We start from the raw sequence: 19,395 nt of genomic DNA, 5'->3' as shown, positions 1-19,395 counted from the left end.
AGCGTTATGCGTCATTACAGTAATCACATTACAACAACTGCCTTATGAACAATAGTAATAGTAAAAAAAAAGAAATACATGCGCGCACACACACACACACACACACACACACACACACACACACACACACACACACACACACATTGACTGAAACCGCTTATCCCAAGCAGGGTCGCCGCTAGCCAGAGCTTAACCAGGCAACACAGGGTGCCAGGCTGAAAGGGGAGGAGACACACCCAGGATGGGATGCCAGTCTGTTGCAGGGCACCCCAAGCAGAACTCGAATTCCAGATCCACCAGAGAGCAGTACCTGGTCCAACCCACTGCACCACCACACCACCACCACCCCCTCCAAAAAAAAAAAAAAAAAAAAAATTATAATAATAATAAATATCACAATTAAAAGGAGTTTTTAAAGTTTATTTTTACAATAAAGACGAAGGACATATGGGTTACAACTGTAAAGTCAATACAATACCAGCTTTAAAAAATGACAACAATAAAAGAATAGAAATAATCAATTACTAATAAATATCTGTCCAGCGGGGGCGTGGTGGCGCAGTGGGTTGGACCAGATTCTGTTTTCCGGTGGGTCTGGGGTTCGAGTCCCGCTTGGGGTGCCTTGCGACGGACTGGCGTCCCGTCCTGGGTGTGTCCCCTCCCCCTCCGGCCTTACGCCCTGTGTTGCCGGGTAGGCTCCGGTTCCCCGCGACCCTGTATGGGACAAGCGGTTCAGAAAATGTGTGTGTGTGTGTATCTGTCCAGCGCAAGGTTACGGTGGTATGACGGCCTATCCGGCAAGCACAGGGCTTGAGGCAGGGTACATTCGGGTTGGGTGAAGGTGGCCCAGAAGCTGTGAGGCACCAGGACTAACCCCTGTGCCACTGTAATGGCAAAAAAAAGATAACAAATATGAAGAGAAAAGAATAGAAAGACACATTTAAAGGTGGAAATGGGACAGCAAGAAATGTAAAATGCACATGTATTCAGTGTAAGCAGTTTGATCATACCCCTGGATTTAAAGGTATCCACAGCAGTTCTCACATTCAGCACTTGGTTTATTAATATTTCCTCTGCACTGAAAGTATAAGGCAGGAATTTTGTGTGTTGTTTGAGAGATAGGCAAACTTTTTTGTGGCTCAGAAACATATTTATTTCCCCCATTTAAATGAATGATTATAAGGAATTCTTTTTACGAGAAACTCTTTACGAGTAGATCCTCAGAAACAAGATTATTTGAGGGAAGCCTGTGTTTACTAACTTTCCCCTAATCTATTTTTCAAGTACATGCTGGTACAGATTTATTTTTCCGTGACTCGGGCAAACAAATGTTTCATTTTAGCCCATACAATTTGAACTTTTTTCAAAAGACTGCTGTTAATCTTATTAGGAAGTATTATAACTAAATCTCAATCTCACAGACATGGTACAAAGCACATTAATTAAAATAGCACATTGGTTAATAGGGATCAGTTTCCCATCCATGAAACATATTGTTCATTCAGGACTTTCTGCTAAGCAGCCTTCAATGGAGCTTCATCTTCGCAAGTAAAAGGAGATGGGGACCTGCTGCAGACCTTCTAGGAAGGAAGTTCAGGGCACAGTTAACTGTGGGGGTTTATGAGGCAGGGTGCTGTGGCAACGGCCAGCGCTTGCAGTGTCCCGTTGGCTTCGCTAAGCGGCTTCTTGTTAGCGGTCAGGCAGAAAAATTAGTCTTTGTGTGCGGGCATTGCTGGGCTCCGATTACGAGAGCAAGAGAAGCACGCATTTTACACGCTTCATGGCTGCCTTGTCGAAAGTGTCCGTCAGGAAGGTTGCGTTTTGCAGCTGCGATGCACTTAGATTTACATTCGTTCTCCAAGGCAACGTACAACCCAGAGTTAAAAAAAAAAAATTCACTGACACATGGAGATACAGATGCAGACATGTGATTCAAGAGATACAGGTGCTCTGTCCAGTTCCACCATTTTTTGCCAGAATACACAACATTAATAGCTGTATACGTAGCTGAAAGGGAGTTTTTTAAAAAAAAAATTAGCATATAATGTTGTGAAGGGTTATGGGGTAAATAAGAAATTAGGGGACAGTTGGGTCTGAAAGAGATGTGTTTTGAGGGATTCAGCAGCTCCGAGGGTCAGAGGGAGATCATTCCACCACACTGGAGCCGGAGCCAGAGCCACAGATCTGCAGGCTTTTGATTTCGGACCTCTTGCACATGGGACACCTGATGGACCAGCCCTTCCACAAGAAGTCCTGAACTGTCCAAAGATATAAAACCGGGGAATATTGTGTATATTCCAAATCAAATTAATTTGGGCCGCAGAATTTGTTGGCTGCCATGCCTGTTATGTGCGTTTGCATGACTCCGTATCAGCGGATGCAGGAGGAAGCTGAGAAATGTATGTGACATTCAGGTCAAACCGAGCTTCTCTGCCACTCAAAGGCTGTCGCTTCCCTGGACTCCAGTGCACTTTTACTTGATTTACATTGAGAGCTTTGGACTCCTATAAGTTTGGTTCCCTCAGAGTTTATGGACTCTAATGAGGTGCGACGCGAGCCAAGGGCACTGCTCTCGGTGCACAGAGACGGAAGCGTCGATGTGCTTTCCGAACACCGTTTTGGAGAAGAAAGGTCGACCTCGTAAATTCTAAGCGCTAAATTAAGACCATTTTGTAAAGAGAAACTGCCTGACATTCAAGATACACAGGACAAGATGTTATACCCCATGTGTATTTATCAACGGCTGTACACAAAGACCCAGTCCAACCAACATGAAGCCACAGAGAACATCCAGCATAGCCAACAGACATCTCCATGACCCGAGACCAAGAACCTTAGCTACCTTCTCCAACCCAACACACCCACCAAACCAAGAAACCCATCAAACCAAACCAACGTGCCAAAGCAACATCTGAATTGAGATGTTGAGACTTTGACTTAGATGTGCGTGCGTGTGCGCGCGTGTGTGTGTGTGAATACACAAAAGCTTCTTCTACAGAGTTATTCTTTCATTAACAATTCATGCTAATTGTTAATGAAACCCTAATTCTCCACGTTCACGGGCGTGTGTGCGTTAAAAATTCATATTGACGTTAACGGTAAGTTATTGTACCGTTTACCCTCCATTCAAAAAAAAAAAAGAAAAAAACACTTGTGTCAGCTTCGGGGAATATGTTCTAGGGAAGCTCTGAACATGCTGGTGCTTTGAAATTGACCATCAGTTACAGCAGGGCGCCTCCACCTCCACCTCACGCTGCGAAGAGCCTCGAGAGTTTGCCAAGAGCCTCGAGCGCACAGATCCGTCACCGCCGTGCGACTGCGGAATCCCCGTCCGTCTGCCAGGCACCTGGGCAGCGAGCGGCAACGCGCTTTACCTGCAACTGCGGGAAGATCGGGTTTCTGCATTTCTGGTGCTGCGTGGTGCCGAAATGTCAGAGTCGATTCGTCCAAAGCTGTTCCCTGGCATCCAGGAGAGCCGTGAGCACTTTGAGCTGGTTCTTCAGACTATCTGATCCCAGTGTTTCACCAGGTTCCCTATCAACACTCTGCCACATGTTCCCTTGATTCCTTGATGGAGCCATACTTTCAGCCTGGGTTCCTCCAGGACCTTCAGATCACAGCGACACCACAGACCTCAACCTTGAGGAGACCTTCTCCATGTTCTAGCCAAAGCTTTGATGAGGGGTTCTGGCCTTCCTGATGTCCCCCAGATACCAGCTAGCAACCCTGATTGCCCATCCCTTGTCTGTCATTCTTGCTATGAGACCTGCCCGTTTCTTCTCACTGTCATATAACGTTTCTGCAGCATCTCTGATTCCTGTTTTCCTCCCTCTTTCTGGAGGTCTAATGGGTTCCGCTTTGTTTATGTTACCATTTCTTCCTTCTGTTTCTTTCTGGGTGTTGATGACCTTTTTGTGCTTTTCCACATTCCACAGCCATAGATCAAAGTAGGGATGATGCCAGTGTTTTGTAGACAGGTTCGAATGTCTCATTTCTGTTTTTCTTTTTAATTGTCAGTGCGGGTTATGCTGGGAAAACGCACCACGTCGTTCCTTCCAGCCGCGTAACGGCTGGTGTTAAACTGCTTTGCTCGGATGCGGCCTGCGAAAACGCAGCAGCTGCTTCTCCCAGCGCGGGACGTCCACAGCTTCAAAGTCAAGGTCCTGAAGGACAGACTCGAAGAAGTGGCCCTTTAACGGCAATTAATGACATCAGCCTCCCAGGGTGAAAGAAAAATCCAGCCCGCTGTTGCTTTACTCCAGCAGTAAGAGTGTTCACACAAGTATTACCATATCTTTCCTCTTAAATTCTGATGGGGATGGGGAACAGTAAACAAAGGAGATTTTTATTATCCCTTCTTAAGACACACATGTGGTTGCATTTAAAGAAGAGGGAACACAATGACTGTTTCCATCAATGTCTCTATGTGCAGTTGGCTTTTTCCTTCTGCTGGAGCATTTATTTATTTAGCCCAGCCCTCTTTACCCCCACCTGTGTGTGGACAAAGGTTGCGTCCCGAGCAGGTTCCCTCGGCTGGCGACGGTGCCTGGCAGCAATCGGTGTCCGATACGATCCGTTGCAGAAGGATGGAACCCTTAACTGTCATTAAAGAACAGAGTAAAATGTATACATGGAGACTATGATAAATGTTTCTGCGCATACCATTATATCTACTCTGCTTTCTCTCAGGGTCTATCGGACACAAAAGCATAAATATTTTCTGGGTTATTTAACTGCTGGGTTTTTTCATGCAGCATTAGTTTGGCATGTTTTTACAGTCTCTCTTGTCAGCGGATTACTCCTATTTCAGAAAAGAGCACAACTGCTGATTTTTTCAAAAATTGTCATTAAGCTCATATTTCCCGGGATTGCAGATGTTTTACTGTTAATTCAAGGAACAGTATGAAAATGTTAGTATTTCCTGTCAAAAAGAATTCAGTTTTAATGTATCTAAAGTGTGAAATAAATGATCCCCTATATTTGTTACACAGGGTGTGGTGACCACAGTAATGTGAGCTGTTAAATCTGATATTGTAGATGGTGTAAGAAAAGAAGATGTGTGGTGGTGCGGCGGGTTTGGCCAGGGGTCTGCTCTCCAGTGGGTCTGGGGTTCGAGTCCCACTGGGGTTGCCTTGCGGTGGCCTGGTGTCCTCTCTTGAGTGTGTCCCCTCGTGCCCTGTGTTGCCGGATTAGGCTCTGGCTTGCCGTGACCCTGCTTGGCCCAAGTGGCTTCAGAAAGTATGTGTGTTATGGTAACAAAATATATTCCGGTGCATTATCCTTTTTGGCCGTGTTGACATCTGAGCTGTGCATCACCTCTGATTTGAAGATGGAGAACCTGGGTATCTGTGCTGGAGATATTGTCCACAATATTGTACCCGTTATTCACAGCTCTCGTTCTGTTGGCTTAGGCTACTGGAATTAATACCATGGTGCAGGCCATCTCCATTACCTTATTCCAGATATTTAGCATTATATTGCATGTGTTGTGGGTATACTGAATAATTTCTTTGCCTTTTTAAAACTGTTTTTAAAACGTTTTACAAAGGTGTTTGGATTTCTTTTATGCAATTCTTGCAAAGCCAGAGTATTAAACAAATCTGTGTTTTAAAAGTTTTTTTTCCAGGAATAAATTATAAGGCCTATTATTAAGTGGAGTTTGATGCCATTTAATAAGGAGCTGTTATTATACAAACACTGAACATACTGTATAGGGGGTGCGGTGGCGCAGTGGGTTGGACTGCAGTCCTGCTCTCCGGTGGGTCTGGGGTTCAAGTCCCGCTTGGGGTGCCTTGCGGCGGACTGGCGTCCCGTCCTGGGTGTGTCCCCTTCCCCCTCTGGCCTTACGCCCTGTGTTGCCGGGTAGGCTCCGGTTCCCCGTGACCCCGTAAGGGACAAGCGGTTCTGAAAATGTGTGTGTGTGTGTGTGTGTGAACATACTGTGTGCGGGTCTGGGGTTCAAGTCCTGTTTGGGGTGCCTTGCGGTGGACTGGCGTCCCATCCAGGGTATGTCCTCTCCCTCTCCAGCCTTGTGCCCTGTGTTGCCGGGTTAGACTCTGGTTCACCGACAAATGGTTGTAGACATTGTGTGTGTGTGTGTGTGTGTGTATGAACGTACTACGTTTTTTTGTGCTCATTCACAGACACTCTGGAAAAACTCAGAATCGTAAAATATCACGTTATAACTGTAAACGATCACTTTTTGTGGTAATGTTCCGTAGTAGACTTCCCTTGGAAAGCTGAGAAAGGTATGACTTTTAATAATTCAGTCTGCTGTAATTGTATGAAAGTTATAGAGACGTGACGCATATTGTTGTTAAGCCTTATGTTCCTTATTTTTTTTTGTTGTTGTTGTTTTGTTCCTTGTGCAAGGGAAATGACTGAAAACAATGTGTTTTATTTCAAATGTGCAACATTTTGAAAATAAGTGGACAAAATATTCACATGGGTGCTTAGTGACGGTGAATCACAGTTTTAAACATAGTTTTAAATTGCCCAGCGGAGCCTTTGGTTGACAGTCAAGATGATCTGTTCCGTGGACCACCATGTAACCAACAACAGTGTAAGGAAAACAGATCATACGGTGCAATGTGGTGACCGCACCCCGATGACCGAATTGTCCTCATTTCCCTCCAAAATTCCCCGCCTTACTTCATCGTCTTCACTGAGTGATTGTCTTTTCCCAGCCCTTTCTTGCCATTCTGTCTTTCCCTCGAGAACAATTCCTCTAATCCCCCCCCCCCCACCCCCTCAGAACAAGCTCAGAATTCTTTGCGGACACAACATTGTGAATCTAACAGTACCCTGGCTGTTTACTCCGGCAGCAACATGCAGCATTAAACACCTCTGTTTTCTTTCAGTCAGTTTACACATCAATCTGAGGATGACGGGTGTCGACAGGTTTCCATATGGATAGCTTTGTGTTCTGTTCAGTTTTAATTCACATCAGTTAAAATGCTTTTTACAGACTTCTTCTTAAGAGGAAGACTAAGTGCAGCTATATGTATTTAAGGTACAATATTTCCATTCTTCTCACATGTATAGTTGTCTAAAATGCAACTGAAGCAGACCAATGGTCCAGTACCAGAAACAAGTTAATATCCCTGTAACCAGACTTGTCTGGGTCAAAAAAACACAGAAACTGGCCATGAGGTGTGGATGTTGGTGATGGACCAATAAGTCAAAATTTGAAATATTTGGGTGCAGTTGTGCCAGTGTAGCGCAGCGCACTATCCAGCATGGGGGTGACAGTGTGATGGGATGGGGCTGCTTTGCAGGTGACAGAGCTGGTGATCTTTACAAATCCATGGTAATCTGAACCAGCATGGCTACCACGGCATCATTTATTTTGTCACTGTATGTATGCCATAAATGTACAGTATGTTATATATCATATGCTACTGCAGCCAAGTGGAATTTCCCTCTGGGATCAAATGTTTCAATTCATTCATAGGTTTTCCACTTCATCAGTATTGTGGCTAGTTGGCCATGCGCACGCACACAGAGTGTCCATAGCCACTCGTCTCAAGTGGGGTCGTGGTGGACCGGAGCCTAACCCGGCAACACAGGGCGTAAGACCGAAGGGGGAAGGGACACACCCCGGATGGGAAATACCAGCCCGCCACAAGGCACCCCAAGCAGGACTCGAACCCCAGACCCGCCATACAGCAAGTCCTAGCCAAATTTGCTGCACCACTGTATCCCTCCCTTGCTTGACGGCCAGTCCATTATTCTGCAAGATACTGACCTGTAAACATACTTCAAAGTTGTGCAAGAACTACCCGGGAAACAAAGTGAAAGACGAATCAAAGTAATGTCCTGGACATAAAACAGTGTCAGGTATGAAAAGAAGGAGTTTCCATCAACTGTGTTCAAACTTTTGACTTTGACTGGTGCTCTAGGCTGAGTACGGCCGCTCTGTGTGTGGTTTGGTATTTGTGCCGATTAGTGTAACTGGAGCACTGTGCGCTGCAAAGGTCCAGTCTTCCTCTCTCCGAGGACGCGGACAGAAGGGCAGCGAAGCAACGGAAAGAGACCTGGACACGAGCCCAGTGTGGGAGGGCCACGTCCGAGGGCCGCCGGTCTGGGGCCTCCGGCAGAGACATTAATTCTACTTTAATCAACAGCAGAAGAAACGAGGCAGGCTGAAGGCATATCTTGTGAAGGAGACCTTTCTCCGAGAAGTCCGCATCTTAATTTAACTGCAACCGCTGATTGAACCCGACCCAAGAGATGGCTTCTTTGAGTCACTGTCTGAGTAGCCTGCTACCCAATTTACTTTAATATGAAAGTGGTAAGGATAAAATTGCATTCGAGGAAACCATGCCCATGGACCTATCTAGCCAACTGCAATACAAGTGGAAGATAGAACGGCCTTGGTGTGTTCCGACTGCTTCGACCTCGGTCCTTTGGTTTTAACCCAGAACCTCTGAGCACAGGTTTGGTGAGCGTGGATGGATTCAGCAGGAGGTAATTTACATGCAGTCAACGCGAATCTGTCTTAAGCGTCACTGTCTCCTTTGTACATCAGTAAGTTTCACTCCGCAGCACGTTGTTTAATGTACAAGAGCAGCTGCCTTCACAGCTGCAAAATCTGTCATATGTTTACATGATTCAAGCAGCTATTTGTTGAAAAATGGAAAAAAAAAAAAAAAACTGGAAGGAAACTGAACATATCTTCACACAGACAAGATAAACGGCACATTTAATTACTCCATTATCCCTATTGTTATTGCTCCAAATTATAGCCGTTGCAGTACCTTTCATGTCTGGCACAAACATCTAATTTCATTATTTTAAGGCCTGCTGTTAAGAAACAGACTCAACGGATTTGCAGCACTGCTTTGTCTCATCTCAATCTGTACATCATCACAATTTTCCTCCGTGAGCGACAGTTTGAGGTCATCGTGAATCTCCATGACCTCTTTGCATTATTTGCAACAACCATACTTATCCTTGTCTCCTGCTGTTTCTTTTACACCTTAATTGTTTCCCCGCTTATTGAACATAGCAATTATTATAATGATGCTGGAGAAAATAGTTACTGGTTGTAGGTGTTAGTAAGTGGCATTCATTTTTGAAATACAGTTTCTGGAAAAATATCAAATGAGTTGATCAGTTAGTCGGTGTCACTTCATGTAATTTACTGTACAGTTACGCCATGTATATGTGGTCTTGTACAGCAAAAAAACACATAACAGCTTGTAAGAGTTTACGAAAATATGTGCCTTTTTTCACACAGCAAACATTTTATTCTGTACACCAACATCATCACTTTTATTGGACATCTTGGGACATAAATACACATTTAGTGTCTTAAAACGAAAAGGTTTTGTGTCTCAGTGGTGTCAGTCCTTATATTTTATGAGTAAAGCAGGTGTACTAACCTCTATATTGATGTGTAAACAATAACCACTAGTGTACAACAGAATTCATCCATTATTTATAACCTCTGATTCAGTGCAGAATAATACAGCCCAATGGCTCCTGGCAGAAATGATCTCACACAGCACTTCTTGCTGTTCCAACAGGTTTTCCTTGAACCGGTTTCTTTCATGTAGCCGCAAGAAGGGCTTGAAAAAAGGCAGAAAAGGTCTCTCGCAGTCCTAAGTCATCTCATTCATCTTGGTTTTGTTTAAATTGGGAAGCAAGATAATTACCCTGAGTTGCTCCAGTATAGATACTGAACTGTATGAAATGATAAAAACAGTGGAGACTGTTTTTGCTATAATATCTGATTAATAAATAGAAGTAAATGTATTCTATTGACCCAAACATAATTTACACAACCTCAGAACTGACAGAAACCTTCCTGTTATTTACTTTTAGTGGTTGGGTTGGGTTGGGTTGGGTTGGGTTGGGTTGGGTTGGGTTGGGTTGGGTGCAGCAGATTTGGCCAGGGCCTGCTCTCCGGTAGGTCAGGGGTTCAATTCCTGCTTGGGGTGCCCTGTGATGGACTGGCGTCCCATTCTGGGTGTGTCCACTCTAGCCTTGTGCCCTGTGTTGCCGGGTTAGGCTCCGGCTTGCCGTGACTCTGGTCTTTGTGTGTGTGTGTGTGTGTGTGTGTGTGTGTGTGAGATTAGGTTATGCAGACACTCATTTACTTTCTGTTAAAACAGTTTCATGAGTGGCAACACTGACTATGTTGACTCACGACACAGTGCATGACATAGCAGATCAACAAAAACCAAAAGTATTTAAAAATAAGGTCTCATTTTCTGATGCTTTATCAACAAAATTAACCTGGAAAGATTATGTAAATTGTCGGATCGCAAGTATGAGTTTTGCAGCTCCTGCAGTGTTTTGAAGCACGGAGTGAAGGAACTCACAGTGTTTGCAATAAGGTGACACAGGCATTGCTCACACCAGTGTTTAGTTTCACCGTATTATGTTTATATTATATGGCTGCAAGAGTTTATATGAGGTTATAGCAGTTTATAAGTAACTCTGCATACTTTCACTCTGTTTAATCAGTGAAAAACTACTTTGTCTTTTCCGTATAAAAAACTAATTTTGTCTTTTTTTCTCTCCTGTCATTAATTTCTCACTCCCCTCCTGTTTCTTCCCACCTCCCTTCAAAACTGCCCTCATCTCATCACTGTTAAAGAAACCCTCTTTGGACCCAAACTCACCCCAGAATTACACACCAGTTTCTCTTCTGCCTTTTCCGTCAAAAATTCTGGTACAAACAACAAATTATTTGTACTCCTTACCTAGACTGATCCGCTGACCCTTACCAGTTTGGATTCAAGATCAGTCATTCCATGTTCTCTTTTCAACATCTTGGAATGAACAGAACAGCAATGAAAAGTTTTGAGTCTTACCGATCAGGTAGCTCTTATCACGTTTGACATAGCTCCCTTTCTTCCCTTTAGTCTTTCTCAGCTGGTGTTCCACAGGGCTCAGTGCTTGGCCCATTTCTCTTCTCCATCTACACTTCCTCTCTTAGCTTTCTCATTGACTCTTACAGGTTCTCCTATCACTGTTATGCTGATGATCTCCTCTTTCTCCCTGCAACTGCAGACATGTCCTCCCAGTTGCATCTTGCCGCTCGGACATCTCTGCTTAGATAACTGATCACCATCTAGAGTTTAACTTCTCCAAGAGCAAGTTCCTCCACCTCTTAGCAGGTGAAGTCTCTGCTAAAAAATGCATGTAAATGCGTACTCATCATCTCTGCTTCTTGATTTCTATTCCCAATGACTTTTTCTAAAAAAAAACAGATGCTCGAAAGCAGAATATGACTCCTCAAAAGTGAAATTTTATTCAGAAAAAACCCTTTGGATAATAAGGGCCTTACTCCTATAGAAGTACTTGGACCAAGTCTTGGACCAAGTTTATCTATAAACCCCTTCCTTTAAATAGAAATAATTTATTATACATGTTTTCCATTTCATCAGCTTTTACAATTTCTACATATCATAAAGATACTAAATAACCAGACTGGAACACATAATGAATGAATCTTTGGGTTTTACAATGAATGGCAAATCCACTTATAATCAAATATTTCCTCTCCAGAATGGAAAATGTTTTTAAGACAGCACCTATTTATTCATTTGAAAAGCAATAATTCTTGCTGAAATGCGCAGCTGGATTTTGTGGCATCCTAATGACATGAAGAGCTCAGTAAATTTCACATTCGCATTGCTGCCAAGAAACTCAGTGATTCCCAAGCTAGAGCCACTGTCAGTGATGTCATTGTATGGAATGATGGAGATTTTAGCTCGTGATGCACTTCAGGATCTAGTGCAATGAAACAAGAACCTTTGGAGGGCTGTTGCATAAAAGCAAACCAAAACCCACATAGAAATTTTTATTTCCGGACTTGTCTGAGAACATACAGTATTTTGTTATTTGGTTAGACTCCCTTGTTAGAATTCAGTTTCACTGTAAACATGAGGTTTTGGTGCTGTATTATATTACACGTCTGAGAAAAAACCATGAGATTATGGATAACTGCCTTGCTTTCATTTTTAAAGCACACACACACACACACACACACACATTTGCTGAAACCTCTCATCCCAAGTGGGGTTGCAGGAAGCCGGAGCCAAACCCAGCAACACAGGGAGTAAGGCTGGAGGGGGAGGGGACAGACCCAGGATGGGATACCAGTCCATCACAAGGCACCCCAAGCGGGACTCGAACCCCAGACCCACCAGCGAGCAGAACCCACCCAAACCCCCTGCACCACTGTGCCACCTGTCCCTTTTAAAAACATTTTACTCATAAATGGTAATCATAGGAGGGGGGTGCGGTGGCGCAGTGGGTTGGACCACAGTCCTGCTCTCCAGTGGGTCTGGGGTTCGAGTCCCGCTTGGGGTGCCTTGCGACGGACTGGCGTCCCGTCCTGGGTGTGTCCCCTCCCCCTCCGGCCTTACGCCCTGTGTTGCCGGGTAGGCTCCGGTTCCCCGCGACCCTGTATGGGACAAGCGGTTCTGAAAATGTGCGTGTGTGTGGTAATCATAGGTAATTTCAGCAAACTTTTTTTTAGCAAACTTTGTACAGTAGAGGTCAAGAGGATAAAATGATGACAAATATTAATTTCCAGGCACAAATAACTTTGTGACTATTGTATACAGAATATTGTTAATAAGATCATTATGTGGAATACATAACTTGTTCCTGATTTCTAATGTTTTCTTAATATGATGCATTAAGGGGTTATGAAAGTTTTTCACAGCTATTAACCTCTAATCCACCTTGGTTTTTCTGCAGTCCTTAAAACATGTCTGTATTGGAAGAACTCCCACAAATGACTCCATGCATCTCTCCATGCTTTGTCAATGCCACACCCAGCACTTTTATGGCTGAGGGCTGCAAGAGGCAGTGACATCACTATCGATGCCTTTTATTTCAGTCTTTTTATTTAGCAGTGCAGCATTTTGCCTTGTAAATGATACACCGCTGCTCCTTTAATTGCGTGGACATTCCATTTGGGTTATACAATACACACAACACATCAGAGATCTCCCACAAAGGTGCATAACAGTGAAATTTAGCATCACCTAATTTTTTGCTGGCCGTGCCTAAAATACGTTATTTGATCTAAAAAAATCTTACGAATCGTACTGTTTACTGTCATTCGTTCAACATACACAGTACAAGATGTTAAATCCCATGCACATATCACTACGACTTTACACAAGGACCCAGTCCAACCGACCACCCCATGAGGGCAAACAGAAAAAGACACCCGGCACCACCATCATCTCCACGACAAGACCAAGCAACTCAATCGCCTCCCCCAACCACCACATCAACCACTAGGCGCAACCATGAGTATTTCATTGAGGTTGTCAAGTGGGCACCTCCCTTCATCGGTGTTTCGTTGAATCAGGCCCACGACACCTCGGGAACGCTCAACAGTGCAGTCTGCACCCCAGACCCACCCCCACACATTAGATGCCCTCTACCCACAACAAATGCAGCAACTTAACAAACTCAACAACCCCAATTAAACAAAAAGCCATACCTCCTTACATACCAACAAAAGCTGCCACCCGTTACCAGCCACCTGTTCCACATTTTAAGAGCCGCTACAACTACCCATCACCCCAACTACCCTCCTCTCTTCTCAACCATAACTCGCCTTCTCAGCAGCCTGAGAGAGCTCCTTCAACGCCACCCTTAACGAAGGGCCTCTAACACCAAATTCCCCCAACAACAGCAACGTAACTGATTTAGCCACAAAACCCCTGACACCTACTTCAACCGGTCTCACATGAGCCGGTCACCCACGGTCTCTTGCTTCAGCCAGCAAATCTGCACACTTTCACGTTTTCTATTGAAATGCCTCTCCAACAGAATCCTCGAACGGTACTGTTAACTCTACAAAGTACACGGTCCGCTCGCGCTCGGAGTATAACATCATGTCTGGACGCAACAAAGCAATCGCGATAACCTGCGGCACCTGGTGCTGTTCGCCCGCATCAACCAGTACCTTCCAGTCCCATCGATTAGCCCACCTACCGAGATACGTCCACTCTTGTACAGTATTACTCTCGTGCCCGCACTAAACCAATCATGTTATTTATACCACCAACACGCAACGAATTCAGCGCACACACATTACATGTTACTGCTACATTATTGTTACTATTATTACATTTAACGGTACAATGTTGCTGTTATTATTATTCCATTACTGTTATTACTGTACATTTGCTGTTATTACAAACTGTTTACTGTTACTGTGTTATTTTCACATTAAAAATAATGTTAGGTCCATGGCAACTGAAGTTTTCATTACTTAGAATTTCCTGTGTAAATTTCCATTACTAACATGTTTGGGTTTTTAAATTAAAACCCACTTTCATTTCCACTTCAGCTGCCACCTCTTCATCACCTTAAAAAATTAAACTTCACATAAAGGAAAATAAAATGGCTCAGCAAATCTTTGACTTAATTATACTGTAAAAAGATATTTCACATTTAAATGATATTACAAATTGAAATAATAATTTCCTTATTGTAAATCTTTTCTGGTTAGTGTTTCAAAGCTAAGCCAAGCACACACATATGCTTTTAAAAGGTTTACAAAATGTTTAATCTTGAAATGCAGCAATTTACATTCATACACTCTAGTACTAGTTATCAGGCAGCAAAATGTGAATGCCAAACCGTGTCATCATCTCCAGACCTTTTTCGAATGTCCACGATGAGTCACCTCGATAATGTGGTCCTGAATACTCCGTATCCTCCGGCAACACCGTGGCTCTCGTGTAAAAGTCTACTCACAGACCGTTGCTCTATTGGACACCTAGACGGTGACAGGCAAATAATGACTTTATCAGTTTGCTGCCAGCATGTCGGCCATGGCAGCAGGTGTCTGCTGGGGCCTGCCAAGATGGAACAATGCTCTGCAGTATTCTGTCAGACCTCAGTGAACAGCATGTGGTACAAAATCTGATTTACCAGACTCAACAGAATTAATGTCTTCCTTGCACTGCCAGGCACTAAAAGGCTCTGAGAGTGATATTATAACTGTAAGCACTTACTCAGCAACAGTGGCTGTGTCACAAAAACTGGACATGCTCAACTAATTCTGCAAGGAGATTCATCCGTCCATCTGCACGATGCGAGATTACAAACTGCTTATCCAGGTGAAGGTCAAGGTGGCAACAGACTGAGCAGGGCAGAGTGTACATCAGTTTCCATAGCAACAGTCTCCAACTCCTCCAGTGGGATCTCCTGGTGTTCCCAGGGCAGACCAGAGATTATCTCCCCACCATATCCTGAATCTGGCCTAAGGTATCCCCCAGTGTGTTGTGCCTGGAAGCCCTCCTGCAGAGGCCCACTGGGGATATTCTAATTAGATGCTCAAACCACCTTATCTGGCATCTCTCTACACCTAAATAGGTTCCAACTGTGTATGAGTTATGTTTGGCGGCTATTGCAGGATGTAAAAGGTAATTGGGATGAAGTATGGGGCACCAGATCATTTATGTAGAACAGTTTTCAGTTTCAAAGCATAACTCTTGTATGTTATTATTATTATTCATCAGACTCTTTTCTAGGGGGGCATGGTGGTGCAGTGGGTTGGACCATGTCCTGCTCTCTGGTGGGTCTGGGGTTGGAGTCCCGCTCGGGGTGCCTTGCGACGGACTGGCATCCCGTCCTGGGTGTATCCCCTCCCCCTCCAGCCTTATGCCCTGTGTGTGTATGTGTGTGTGTGTGTGTGTGTGTGTGTTTCTTCATTATCTGATGTCTTTGCCCAAAGTGGCACAGTGTCTCAGTGGGTAACTGCTGTCTCACCTTTCCTGGGGTGTGGTTGTGGAAGTAGGTTTGAATCTAGCCTGTCTGTGTGGAGTTGGTGTGCTCGCCCCACGTTTGCTTGGGTTTTCTCCAAGTGCTCTGGTTTCCTCCCACAGTCCAAAGACACGAGTTTGAGGTGAATTGGTGACTCCGCATTGCCCAACGTGTGCATGTGTGTGCGTGCATGCACATGACATTAATGTCCTGTATAGATAGGTGAGTGATTATTTGGAGTTCAGTGCTGTGTAAAGGTGATAACCAAATACTAGATAATAATAACGGATCGTCTCTTCGGAGAGAAGTGTCTATTGCGTGAGCGCATGTTAATGATTAGTGTGTCTGGCCCTTTAAGAAGCGGCCTGTGTTCTCCGCCAGGCGGAACTCATTAGGAGCCGTGGCTTCGCTGTGTGGGCGGAGCGGCTGAATGACAGACAGCTGAGAAGGGGCGGAGCGAAGGGTGAAGCGAAGGAGCTCAACTTGTCTAAAATCAAGTAAACCACACCACCAAACTAACCTAAACTGACACAAATTTAACCAGACCGTCGAAGAGCACGGCGTTTCCCGGCTCTCTGTGGGTGAGCACTGTTATTGCACCGAGAGGCTGTGCGTTCGACTGTGGAGGAGCCTAAAATCAGCTTGTCAGGAGCTACGTCGTCAGGCAGCAGAGTCACAGTTTGATGAGGTAGTTCTTAGTTACTGGTTGGATATTTGGTGTTTAATTAAATTTGTTTGAAAAAAGTCCTAAACTTAAGTCAGTGGACACCGTCTTGACTTGTCAGAGAGCCCCCCCCACCGGGTGAGGAATTTCGTCACTTTTCTACACAGGTAAGTTTTTAGTAATTTAACTTCTTTGTTTGTGTTTGGTGAATTTCTGAAATGTGGTGGACATGATAATGTTGTTTCTGTCTTGAGTTTCCCTGGTGCCGTTATGAAAACGCACAGAACCACAGGCTTAGTTTTGCACAGTTGCTACGGATGGGATGGATAACGACGTTAAGTTCCGCAGTTTTATTCGCATGCCGGCAAAAAATGTACTGCAGTGTTTAAATGCAACACTAAAGCACTACGTTGCTTTTTAGTTCTTATTTCTATTTTGAACTGCGTGGCAGTTTTTTTACGCTTCCACGTTTTCGTTTAACACACAGCATGATTGCGACTCGTGTTTCACAAGATGAGGGATGTTTTCGTAATTGATTACCAATAAGCAACGTTTTCATCGCAATAGTTTGTACGTGTTCATGTGAATTGTTCTTTGGCTTCTAGTCAAACTGTTTGAAGGTGTTAAGCGGTGCTGCGCTGGCTAATGCAGGCTCGAGGACAGGAGGAGCGCGCGCGGGAGGGAACGTAGCGGTCCCTCCTCGAGCGCGTGTTTCCCGCTTTTTTTTTTTTTTTTTTTTTTTTTTTCCCCTGCCAGCGAACGAAGCGTCATGCATTCGACTAAGTACCGACAGCGAGCCTGCGATGTTCTAGGTGCTATTTTAATAAGCACTTTAAATGCCTTGTCACTCTTCTGTTCAGAACTTGAATTTTGCGACTCGCTTTTACATTTATTTTGGCTGTATATCATATGTACTCAAGTCTTACCTTCATATCCCGCACGTGCCACGTGCTTTTGGGTTGGATTTTGACTCGTATCAGCGCATGCAAAGTGCTTGAGGACCGTTTTAGTAGAAGCCGTATAAATATAATTTAAAAATGTCTTGGAGTGGAAGCTACTACTCAGGATGGTCAGAAGAATGGCAAATTGCCAAAGCCTTTGCAATTTGTTGGCATGTCAAGCCTTTTACTGTCAAAACTTGCATTTATTCGTTTAGCAGACGTTTTGTCCAAAGCGATGTACCTATGCAGAAGTACGAACTTGTGCATTACATTGAGGAGACCTAGCTGCAGACATGTGATGCAAGCAAACCTATTTACCTACCACTTGCTGCACCTTGGTTCATCAGAATGTGCATAAAACACAGGAGAGACAAATCCTGATACCTTCCTACCATTTTTAAAAAATTAAGATACGCAAGCAAATGCAGTGCTGGAGTAGTGGCTGATAAAAGGCTTTCTGATGCTCGTGAAGTTACGGTGCATGCTCAACACCGTACATGAGCTGGAGAGATCTTTGGCAAAATGGGTCCAGAAAATCTGAGTTTTCAGACCCTTCCTGAATGTAGACAGAGCTTCCACAGTTCTGAGTGAGAGGGGAAGGCCGTTTAGCCAGAACCGAGAACCTCCATGCTTTACCTTTCGTAAAAAGAAAACGCTGTAAGCTGAAGACCAGCCACTTGATGTCTGTTTATCTCGATTCGGTTCAGGATACATCAGGGATGCGCTGCAGCTGACCTTAGGGAGGTCTGGTGTGTTGCTCAAGGAAGGCCTTGTCTGGGATGTTTTCTCCCAACACTGATGCACTCAAGCATGGTTGTAAAGTCTGTTTTGTCATAGCAGTCAATGTCTGTCTTCATACAAGTTTGTGTTGCAGAGCGTTTCTGAAAGGAAGTCTTGTACAACTTGGCTTTTGTGATCTTTGCTGTGGAAAACCCAATCAACTTTTATGTTTTGAGCATCATTTAGCAAAGGAAATGGTGAATCTGGAGGGGGATTTTGTGGCTTTCATTACCTGGGGTAAAAGGACTGTTGTGAAAGCTCTCATGTCAGAGCTATGTGAGTTGGGGTCTAAATGCCTGGTTTTGCTGAAAACAAGTGCAACCTTTTGGTAAACTAATTTCAAATATGTGATACAAGCATGTGCTTTGTTTTCTTGATGCAGAAGCTTTGTCTAAGCTGCTTGTTCACAATGGGCATTAACATGTATGTTTGGTTATAAGTATGTAGTTTTAACATTTTGGTAAATTCTCTTAACAAAGATCAGCATGTTTCAGGGAGGAGATGATCCCTCTGCACACTTAACTAAATGAATGTCATCAAATTTTGTGTAGTGACTTTTTCTAGCAGTTTAATTGCTATATTTTCTCCCCTAGTTAGTGTTTAAAGGATCTAATTCATCAAACACTACTGAACATTTTCTTTTTAAATTTGTTACTGAACAGACTTGGTGATGTAACATTATGCATTTGAACATTGAATTTCTGGTGCTGTTATGGCTGGCAAAAAACTAAAACAATCAACTGGAATTGCCTTACATTACTGCTGAAAGAACATCAAACAGCTATTGGGTTGTGCATCAAGACTAATTTTGATATGCGTTTATCATTCTTTTCTATGTAGCATCTCCTTGCTGTAGAGGGTGCATGCAGTCTCTTCAATTTGAAGAGCTGGCTGTAGCTCTAAAGTATTAGCTAGTTTTGGTATTTGTGGTTTCCCCCTTATTAACAGCTGGGAGAAAAGCTTGTTGGACTTTGAAAATGATCCCATACTGTGCATTAAAGCACTTGTATTCAGCCCATATGGGTAAGGAATGATGGTGTTGCACCAGTTTGTATCATTACTGGTGCTGAAATGTGTACTGGTGTCTTTTTTGTATCTTGGTTTTCCAATCCCTGGACGACTCCAGACAATTTATGTAATTCATGCTTTTTATTAAGTGTGACTAAAACAAAATATCAAGCAGCAAGTATTTAATTTTGTTTTGCATCCTTTATGATGTGGATTGAGCCATCAGCATGCTGCCCTGCACCGTACAGT

The sequence above is a fragment of the Scleropages formosus genome, chromosome 19 (genome assembly GCF_900964775.1).
Source record: "Scleropages formosus chromosome 19, fSclFor1.1, whole genome shotgun sequence".
NCBI classification, from domain to species: domain Eukaryota; kingdom Metazoa; phylum Chordata; class Actinopteri; order Osteoglossiformes; family Osteoglossidae; genus Scleropages; species Scleropages formosus.
Note: the sequence above shows the minus strand (reverse complement) of the source record.